This window comes from Astatotilapia calliptera, chromosome 3 (genome assembly GCF_964374335.1).
Source record: "Astatotilapia calliptera chromosome 3, fAstCal68.1, whole genome shotgun sequence".
NCBI classification, from domain to species: domain Eukaryota; kingdom Metazoa; phylum Chordata; class Actinopteri; order Cichliformes; family Cichlidae; genus Astatotilapia; species Astatotilapia calliptera.
The window spans coordinates 64,926,458-64,937,396 of record NC_137424.1 but is presented as its reverse complement, the minus strand read 5'-3'; the positions used below and the strand labels follow the sequence as shown (position 1 = coordinate 64,937,396).

At 37.4% G+C, this 10,939-nt stretch overlaps 1 long non-coding RNA gene across 1 annotated transcript; it reads right to left on the bottom strand.

Moving 5' to 3' along the window:
- Positions 1-6,424: 6,424 nt before the first annotated feature.
- On the bottom strand, positions 6,425-7,299 carry LOC145425587 (uncharacterized). Its single transcript, XR_013906311.1, has 2 exons — positions 7,158-7,299; positions 6,425-6,592 (listed from the first exon to the last, which is right to left on the bottom strand). It is a non-coding gene; the product is annotated as an uncharacterized LOC145425587 (long non-coding RNA).
- Positions 7,300-10,939: the final 3,640 nt, after the last annotated feature.

Below are 10,939 nucleotides of genomic sequence, written 5' to 3'. Positions count from 1 at the left end.
GTCTGTGTGGACACATAAGTACACAAAATGATTGATCCAGCTGATGATGAAGAGCAGGGGGGAGGGGTTGTTGAAGGGCATCTGCAGAGAACCCAGATTTTAGCGATCAAAACAAATATGTGTTTGGAGGGTGTTATAACTAAGTTACCAACTTACATGATGAGAAGTAAGAATTTCAGGAAGATGTTGCTTTTTAATCTGGACAGATTAGGCTGTAACTTAACCTCGTGATGAACCAAACAACGATGTGCAGTAATGCCAATAAGGTTAACAAGGACAAATTGAAATAATAGCAGAGATTTATTCAGAGATTTGTGGTGTGTGTTGCTTGGCAGACCGTTTACCATGACTGTGCCAAATTATTACAACAGTAGAATTAAACGCATGTTTTTCTTGGTTTACTGTATCATAGTTTAAGATAGATTAACAACACTCTGAATTTGGGTTGCTGTGAGAGGAGCTGTTAATGAAGCTGGTTTTTAAAGGATGTGTAGCAGAAATATAATGAAGAAAAATGTTTAAATTTTGAGATTTTTAAAAAATCTGAAAAAAGTGTGCTTCTATATGTATGTGAATTTTTTCATGCCCATGTTCTCTGTCCATGCATTTGAATGGCAGCTTTAAAAACAAGCACAGGAGGATTGCCTATGCAGTCCTGTAAGCAGCAAGACGTTCTAGGATCATTTAAATGAAGCAAAATTAAATTCTAAAAGCTATGCTAATAATTGTTTTTATCTTTTGTGCTAAGTTTAGATATAATGAAATATGCCATGTAACTAGTGCACTCGTCCCACACTGTTCAAATTTTGAAATGATTGGCTTGGCGGTGAGATACATGCTGCCATACACTTTGCATACATTTTAGTACTATTGAATGACTGATATCAATAAATAAATAAATACTTACATACATACATAAATACATGAATAAATAAATATATGTTTTGATCTAGAGTGGAGAGCCTCACTTGTTGATCCACAACAACATTGTGGAGCAACTATTCCTCCACAGCTGGTGATCTGCCCACAGTTTTCATTCTATAGTCATCAGTTAACCTTAACATTGTAGGAAATTTTTTTCTTTAAAGTCAACAGTTTTACACTTTTTGTGTCACGTGTCATTTTTCTGCTTTGCAAAGTCAAACTGTATTTGTTGAAAAGGTGAAAAAGGCTTGACCTGACGGGAAATCCTGCAGAAGAGGACGACAAACTAACAGATGAAAGTACAAACAAGTTAATATTCAATGATGAATCAATAAAAGAGCATTTCAGAAACACAGCGTGCTTTAACAGAAAGGCCGACTGAGGCTTCAGCTTGGCTCCCACTGACTACTTAACGGTAAACTCTGGATATGTTACTGGGGTTCAAAATCTATCTAAGTCACACATCCTCACTGACACTTGATAAAAACGCTGATGACCTGTTGTTTCAAGTTGTCTCCAAGGCTGATGTAAATTTCTTCCACATCTGTTACAGTGTGTGGCTTAAACCATAATGGTGTGTTCATTTAATGTTACACAGTTTTGTTTTCCCAGTCACAAACGGCAGTCCCATGAACACGTATTATATAAAGTATAATAATAGATCTATTTTGTTGTTTTCTAACAAATTTCCTGTGTCAGAGTTTTGATCAACTTAAGTTCTTGTGAATATTACACGTTTTTAAAACCACTGTTTGTTAATTATGACCTTTATGCCTCATTACTGATTAATAACTCTAATAATACTCTAAAAAAGATCATTTCTGGATTATTTTGACTCTAAAAAATAATCAAATAAAAGGGTCAAATTTACCAAGAACATTTGTTTTGAAATCATTTATATTGTCTATACAGTCTTTCTGCAACACCGTCTGGAGGTTTCCCAGTATAAACCTGTTACAGGCATAACTGGCATCACATGTTGGCCATATCTTTATGCTATATTTAGATTACTTGCTTGGCATATATTGTTTGAAAGGGTAGTGTCCCTTAAAGCACACAGACATTTCTTCTTAATTTTTGACACATAAATGCAGTCAAAGGGCTTTGGGGTTTTTTGGTTGCCTTGTTTTTCAAGAGATGTTGCAGTTAAACCTTTAAACATTGCAGTTTCTAAAATGGAAGGAAATAAGCAGTTTATTTTGAAATACCAGCTTTTTCTCTTATGGATATTTATTATTCCTCATCAATTAGACAAAGGCAGTGTCACGAACCAGGCCATACGGTCATGACAAAAAACAAAACAAAACAAACAAACAAACAAACAAAAAAACAGACATGGTTAGGAATGTATTCCAAGCTGCTTTATTCTTTTAAACAAATAAAACAGAAAAACGCCTACTGTCAAAAACAAACAGTGGTGTGTGAAGGAATGGATGAGTGAAGATGATGCATGTAATAGTGTCAAAAGCAAAAACAAAACCGAACACAGCCAAAGTCCAACCTGGTGTCTCAGAGCCAACCAAAACTATGCCCTAAAGGCTTTTTATATAGAGTCCTGGCACACTGGCCCAGGTGTTGCCAGTGTCACTGATTGTAAACGGGAACTCCGCCTCTCCAATGCCTGCAAACAAGACACACATGAGCCAAGAGGAAGGCAGGGTGCAGTGGGTCATCACAGGTAGATCTTGTCCAATTAGCCAATAATATTATTACTACATACTAATGCTGTGTCCTTAGTGGTCTGTACTGCATGTTGAAACTGAGTGATTTCATGATACAGTCCTTGACATGGTAATTTCTTTAGTTTAAAGATGCTTATTGTCAGATAGTTTAAACTTTCTAAAAAAAAGTTGTACAAGAACTTCAATATTAGATGTTTTTGTATGATTCCCAGAGATTAAAGATGCTTCTCAATTCTCAAGTACCCGAGTCTGTACTCTTGTTCTCACTAGTCCAGACTTTGTAAGTTCACAGGCTGCATCTTTCAGAGGACCCAGTCTTCGCGGTCTGCGTGGGCCGGGTCCTCTGACGACTGAGACGGTCGGAAGTGTGAGGCTTGTGAACTGGGCCAAAAGATTTGTGTCACCAGCTGTCTCGGTGTAGTTATAATAAACTCAGCCTTCTGCTCCTCGCTCGCTAAAATATATAACAGGACACTGGAGTAAAGTCTCGGTCATCTCACACTTCTGTTTAATCAGATTTCTGTTTGAAATATTTTCAGCTGTGTGAAAACTATAACTTTAATCTCAGCCAAACCAATTTACTCAGGAGCAAATAAAACACTGAAAAAAGCCAAACAATAACCATTTTAAGTCATCTAAGTGACTTATATATCATGTTTAACCTGAGTAGTGAAAGACCGCACGGGGTCTGAAAACGATGTGCCGGGAGTTCGCTGTTCTCGCCGGCTCTACTGAGCCTTGATCTCCTGGTCAGCTATCGAGCTGCTGGGTAACAGACGTTTCTGAAAACTTTGGAGCACTTTTGCAAATATGTGATGTCTTGATAAATCAAGCAGATATTTGAAGTTCATACAACTCCATTCCCGTTTTGTAAGTTTATTTTGTCCCTGAATTGGGACATAGAAAAGGTGTCAAACACTCCTCCTACTGACATGCTCTGACCACTTCCTACTCCTAAGCAGCCCTGGTCACATATCGTGTTGGACTTCGTCACGGGCCTGCCGCCCTCTTCTGGTAACACCCACATCCTCACTTTAATTGACTGTTTCACTAAGGTGCAGTGTTGGTCAAGTTACTTGAAAAAAGTAATCAGATTACAGTAGCATTACTGCCCATCTCTGCTAAGGTGTTCCACTTTGTGGCTTCACCTAAGCTTCCTTCTGCACTAGAGACTGCCAAGTCACTTACTTCCTCTGGTTTTCACCCACAGACTAACGGCCTAGCAAAATGGGCCAATCAAGAGCTGGAAGCCGTTTTCTGCTATGTGTCATCCATATCAGACTACTCCATTAACTGGAGAAAATCAAAGATTCTGCCTCTGAACTATGAATTTCAGAGCATTCCCACCACTCAACTGCAGCTGGGTAACATTAGATGTTTAGTTATAGATGACAGTCTGTTGGCATCACATTTTAGGATGGCCTCAGCTTTCTTGGAACCCCAGCAGAGTAGGTACTGAAAAAGGATCTGATCTAATGGAAAAGCCTAAAAACTAAATTGAGTCAGTCACTACTTTTATAAATGAGGCTTTTAGAGAAGAAGGAGAATTTGGACCTGGAAACAGCTGATTAGGGATGGGTATTGATAAGATTTTCACGATTCCGATTCCATTTTCGATTCTGTTTAACGATTCGATTCTTTATCGATTCTTTTTAAAAAAGGAGAACACTAAGTTCGATTAGCTTAGAACTTTGTTTTATATCTTCTCTTTGAACAAGATAGAAATTGAGGAGTAACATGGCCTTACAAACCCAACAGTGAGATCTTAAGAGATCCAGCCTACGGCTCTTCAATGGGGTGTCACAGGGTCCCCAGGAAAAAAAATTGTAAATGTAAAATAATAAAATAAATATTCTTCTGTAGCAATAACAAAGTTTAACATAAATTATTCTGTAGCAATTACACAAGAATATCCAGTAATGTCCCTGCCTACAATTAAACACATTCACTTACCTAAAATTGGGGGCATCTGCTGTGGCAAATGGGTTCAAGCCAATGTTGCCAACTTAGCGACTTTGTCGCTATATTTAGCGAGTTTTCAGACCCCTTAGCGACCTAAAAAAAGACGTGAAAGCGCGTATTGCTTTTACTCTCAACAAGCAGTGGGTGCTGTAACGCAGTCAGTTCTTCTTTTACTCTTTTACTCTTATGTTGTTTTGTGGATCACAATGTTTAAAACTACTTATAAACACACACACAAAGTAACTCCACCAGAGTGCCTATTTCAGGTCACTTTTGCCGGTCCAAGCCCGGGTAAAGGAGCAGGGTTGGAATTGTGACATTAAAAAAAACAATAATTGCTAAAAGAAATTTAATTTGTAGTTCTAAATAAACTCTAAATGCATTTAGGACGTTTTTTACTCACTTTGTCTCTTCCACGATGTTATTTCTCTCTCCAACAATGTAGGTTACAATTAGATTAGCATGACCAATTATGCAAATTAGGCGATGACGTCATTTAGCGACTTCTAGCGACTTCTAGGACAACCAATAGCGATTTTCCTTACTGAGGAGTTGGCAACACTGGTTCAAGCCTTTTACCACAAACTTAGTCACTGCTCGGTGACATTTGTCTATCCTGGCCTGAAAGGAGACGCTACCGGTAGACTGCAGTGAGAACTGCCAGCATCTGAGCCAGACTCTGTCTGTCTGTCTCATCATGGTCACCTAAATGCACAGTAATGGCAGGTTTTGTAATAAGGCAGATCGCGCTAACATAATATGCACTGTTAGTTGATTATTTACCTGCCGCATTAACGGGAGAGGACGTGCAAACGTTACCGCTGCTGCTGGGTTGAGAGTCACGAGTCCGGAGCGGAATTAAAAACATGACATTCATTTAAGGTCATCGCGTGTTTTGTGAGCAAATGCTTTTGCATATTCGTAGTGTTTCCTCCCTTAAATGAAGTATCTACTTTGCAAGTATTGCAAGTTGCCCTGTTGTCATCCGTTCTCGTAAACTTTTGAGCGTTTGAGCTGCTTAGGCGCCGTGTTTCTTGCCAGGTAAATGACGCTCCGCAACGTGGTGACGTCATTCGGGGCGACTGGAATCGATAAGGGAATCGTTTGCAAAAATGTCAAACAATTCCAAGGAATTGAAACAGTGGGAACCGGTTCTCAACAAGAACCGGTTTTCGATACCCATCCCTACAGCTGATAGCAACAAACTTAGAACAAACAGTTTATGAGGGGAAGAGATGAAGCAAAAAAGCCAAAGACCAATTGTTTTATTAGTTTTTTAAACCCACATCCTTTATTTCTTTATTTATTTTAGTCTTTTGGAGCAAATAGGAAAACAATGAAGGAAACAGATCAGAGCGTCAAGTTTCAGTTACAGCTAAACTGTTATTTGCACTATTGCCTGTTTTCAGAGAGGAAGGCTGAAACATACGTATGTTCTTTACTTCTTTGACAATGCAAAACTGCACTAAATATTTTGTCTATCAGCTCTGAGAGTAATTTCATGAGAGGACTAAGAGATCTGGTTAAAAATTTATGAGCAGTGGGATTTGTTCAGTCCTCCAATGGGAGCTAAACTGTGGCACAGAGCGTTGGGATGCTGTCTTGGCATGGTCACATGGACTCCAGCAATTGGATGGCTTCATCTGCCTGAAAGTGGTCTTAACATTACTCACATGCACCAATGAATCCTGTCAGCCAAACAAGACTGTCCACCTTAAGAAGCTTTGATAACTGGACCTGACCATAAGTACACTCAGTTGTTGTCTTCTCTTGGATCTTTCTCCAATGACATTTAAACTGTTGCTCTTACACGTGACTACACAGCAAATCCAGCATGTCCAAATTAACACATGTTCTCACTTTCATTAGAATTTTGTTTATCAAAAGGTCTGACATGGTAAATGCAAATAACAGCATTCTCATCACTTATTTCTCCAATACAATATGCATGTCCTTCATTCATCCCTTTGTGGAACTTCAACGCACTTCTGCTCTCCCCCATATTCCATCTTCACAAGCATATCCTGTGCGGAGATTGAATAAAAATTAGTTGACACTAATTAATGGCACAAATAATCCAGTAAACAATTGCAGCACAGTAAAAAAAAAAGAATCCTCTTTGTGTAAAGTATTTTCCCAAAAGACAAGGACACAGGCAACAGGTAATACTGAACTAAATGTAAAACCTCAACCTTTTTCATTTTTACCTAAACCGTGTGCACAAAACTCTGGAGGGATCTATGCTAACGCTGAATCCAGTCAGGACGTCAGCTACTGCTGTTTGCTCGTTTTTTTTATGGGCGATCGTTTTCAGGCTTCAAGTAGCACCATTATACCAACATTTCACATTCTAGACATTGTTTTAGGTGTATTTGACCAAAAGTTTGACTGAAAATTCACATGCAAGCTTTTTTCAAGGCTGTGGTATTTGCCCGCAAACAATACCTTTCAGCTAGCTAAAACAGAATATTATGCTATCAGCGAGCAACATGGCTAATGCCTTTCACACAGCTTTGTCTCAACTCCAAAGAGCCACAGAAGTAAAAGCTCATAATAACAATTGAAACAATCTTTGAAAAAATGACTTACCAAGCATGGCAAACAACTCAAATATGTAGAGCAAAATGTTCTGAAACGGCTTCACTTCAGCTTCGATTGGAGCCGTGCTGGGGGCGGAGTCTGTGAATTTACTCTATTGGTGTCATAGCCCCTGTAGGAGTTCAGAGTTAAGAGGTCAAGAGTTAATGTTTCCATTGTAACACCTCCAGATTTGACAGAGAAACACTCATTTTTAACACTCGATTTTAACTACTATCATTTTACACCTCAGAGTTACATTAAAAGAATGTGACTCTGCTTAGAGTAAAATTAACTCTACTTTTGCAAGGAGACTATTAACACCAAAACATTTAACACTTTTGAATTTGCTGTCGTGACATACCTCAAACTGAAGAAGTGCCTTTACATAATGAAACATGTCGCCATGAAGAGAAGTTTTGTCTTTATGTCATCTAAACAGGATTTGTAATGTGACTCCAACTTCTGTTAGTAATGTTGTGTTACTGTTGAAATGTGAACTGTTTCTTTAAAGGGCCCATAGTCACAGTCCACACCAACACAAGTTCAACATGAGTGAAACAGAAACTCTGACTCCGTGAAAGGTTCATGGGTCAACATCACATTAACCATTATGGAGTCTCTGATATAAAATCATGATATGATCCAAATGGAGGATCATGTTTATTATTATGGAGAAAACCACAGAGAGAGGCTCAAACTGTTTTTGTGTCGCGGTAACTTCTGCTGTGAGTTTAATATTCACTCACTTTAATGTTCACCTTAGAATCCTTTTTGTCAGGTGGATGTTACATTCACCAGCTGTCTGTTGGTCTTTGGTTTTACTTTAATGTACAATGACTCTACATTTTGCAATCAAGTCAAACCGAGGACAGTAAGGATCTCCAGAACCATTCATATTCATGAGAGAACTCAGAGAAGTTTTTCAGAAGATAGTTACCAAATTATGGTAGTAGAATAAAAATGTACAACTAAAAATACAAATTTATTACTGTTCCCAAAAAAGATGTAAATGTTTTGGTTGATGTGTATTTTCAGTCTTTACTGCATCATTGGCGATGACAGGAAGGAAGAAGCTTTTTATTTGTGAATTTAAGGCAACTAGCAAAAAAATTATGGCTTTTAAAATGTGTTGAACACATTTCCAACATAGTAACATCGACAGTATATTTACACTATAAACACATGCAATAAACATTTACTACACAGTACACATAACAGCAAACATTTGTCTTCTAGCAAACCATCAGCACATTTTCAGTGAGACATTTCAAAAGCTGCTGGGTTAAACCGAACAATAAAAAGCACTAAATACAAATGTATTTCTATTCTTTTTTAAGAGCCTCAATAATATTTGTCTTAATGAGGTTTCTGCTGTGATGTCACATGTGCACAGAGTTATCCACCATACTGAACGTGATCAGAACCACCTGAAGTTTGCATTCATGAAGAGGGCGTTACACCAAAAACCTCTCCTTGCTTTGACTGCTAGCAGATTGCCACAGTTGTCCATAGTTTGGATGGAAGAAGCTGACTTCTGCAGGAACGTGCCAGCTGACCACTGAGGAGTAGTAAAACTTTAAAAGTGCAACGCAAACCAGAAACGGAGAATATTAGCCTTCAAAATAAAAGAAACGCCTCAGTGCAGCAGCTGAGAACAAATGGTGTTTGCAGACAAGTTGGTGTTTTCCATCAAACTGGAGTGACTGCAGCAATCCATTAACTAACCAAGGAATTGTAAGGCTTTAACCAACCAGTTGTATTTTTCCCTGGTGACAGGTGGTTACCAGAGCTCCAGTCCTGTGTGACTAAGGTCCTACTCACTTAACCCTATGACCTGTTCAAAATAGCAAAATAATTGTCATGTGACTTCAAATCCTTAGTATTATCCAAATAAATCATTTCAAACACCATTTAATTAACATCTTAGTTATGAAGATAAAAAAGTGGGTCTCTATGTTTTTTAATCAGGGTTTAATTTTTCTATCAAATTATGAAGCCAGAGATACAAAAAACACTATATTCAGCTCATATTCATATTCAGTTATTTTTTTCCTCTTTAGTTCAGAGTAATTGTTTATGTGTCTGTTTGCTAGAAAGGACATGTTCTCTTCATAACACAAACATAAAACAGTGACTCACCGGCACACTCATCCACATACCAACATACATACTAGTAATAAATAAAAACACAATATAATTTAAAAGGAGTAATATTCTTCTGTTTTCATTTTATTGTGCCACGTGTATCACCACATCTAATCAGAAAGCCTCTAATCTCTCCTCCAGCCATAAAACACATGCAGCAACACGTTGTATATGGGAAAAACAAAAAAGCAAAAGCAGTTTGAACTTATAAAGAACAGAAAAACATATACAGATTAAACACAGAGGCACTGAATTAAGCTACTAAATGAAAATATGGCCCAAAGCCTTCTATGAAGAAAGGTTGTGGCAATAAAAGGTGAACATTTTATAAACACAAAGCAGTGACTTTGTTTTGGTGATTGATGTAAATCACCTTCTAACTGGCTTAAAAAATGCCTCCACTGCCGTATGTTATCTACCTATTATTCTATTATTATTTATCTTGTTGATCACTGATTTATGTTGACTTTCAGATACTGCTGTAGTTGGTTTTTAGGCCTACCATTTCTTTTGTTGTTCATTTGTCCACATATTTTTTAAGGACCCAGTGCACACCATGGTAAGATACATTTTTGGCTCATAGCTCGTTGATACAAATTAACGGCGGTGAGACTGTCGTCTTTGGTATTTTTTGTTGTTGTTTTGAGATTCAAATTAAAAAAATAGAAACCTGTGATCTGATTTTGGAACAGATTGGTAATAACAAAGTACCTAAAGATACAACATTTAATTAAAATTAACCATCTGCTTGTTAGCAGGTTTTAAATCTCACATAAAAGCGAGGCCCTGTCATTGTGCATACATTTAATAACATTTTACCTTTTTTTATGCAGAACAGAGAAACCTTGCTTTAGTAAATCTTAAATAAAGGAATAACACAACTTTGTAATTCTGCTTCCAGGATTATTTTATCACTATTATTAGTTGCATTATTTTACTTCCTTACTTCCTGTGCTGAGTCAGTTCTGCATGGCAGCTTTGGCTAACCAAGAAATGGAGCTGCAATTTTGGGAAAACTAGCAAGAAGGAACTACTGATGAGTGCAATGCTAAAATTGCATCTAGCATTGTTAAAGCAACATTTTATTGCACAAAGAGACACAGAATATCTTTTTAAAACTACCTGATCATTTTTAATAATCCTCACAGAGTCAGATGTCTTAAGTCTTTCTAGCTGAAATTTTAGGTAGGAATAACATTGCAGTATACTCACAGGACAAAACTGGGACTTAAGCATTTTCATTGCTACAACTTTTTTCGACAGATGACTGTGGTCTTTTACTGGACTGTTATTAATAATAATATCAGTGAATGTTGGCAAATTACGTAGTTTGGAAGCAAAGTTTCAGATCACACAAAGACATGAAGAAAAATCACATCCAAAAACATACAGGCACAGAAAACACGTCAAATAAAATCAAATCAAAACACACATCCAGCAAGACACATGTGGAGAATTTGGTCTTTAGGTTGATACATTCATGAAATGGAGAAGGCTAATTGTCATTTATTCAAGTACAACTCAAGCGGGTCCATCACACTTATGTTTAAAATGGAAGCAAAGATGTGCTTACTTTGACGAGCATTAGTGTACAGTTTTTCAGACATTTTAAGTTAAGCTTACAACATTTTAGGGATAAACTGTCC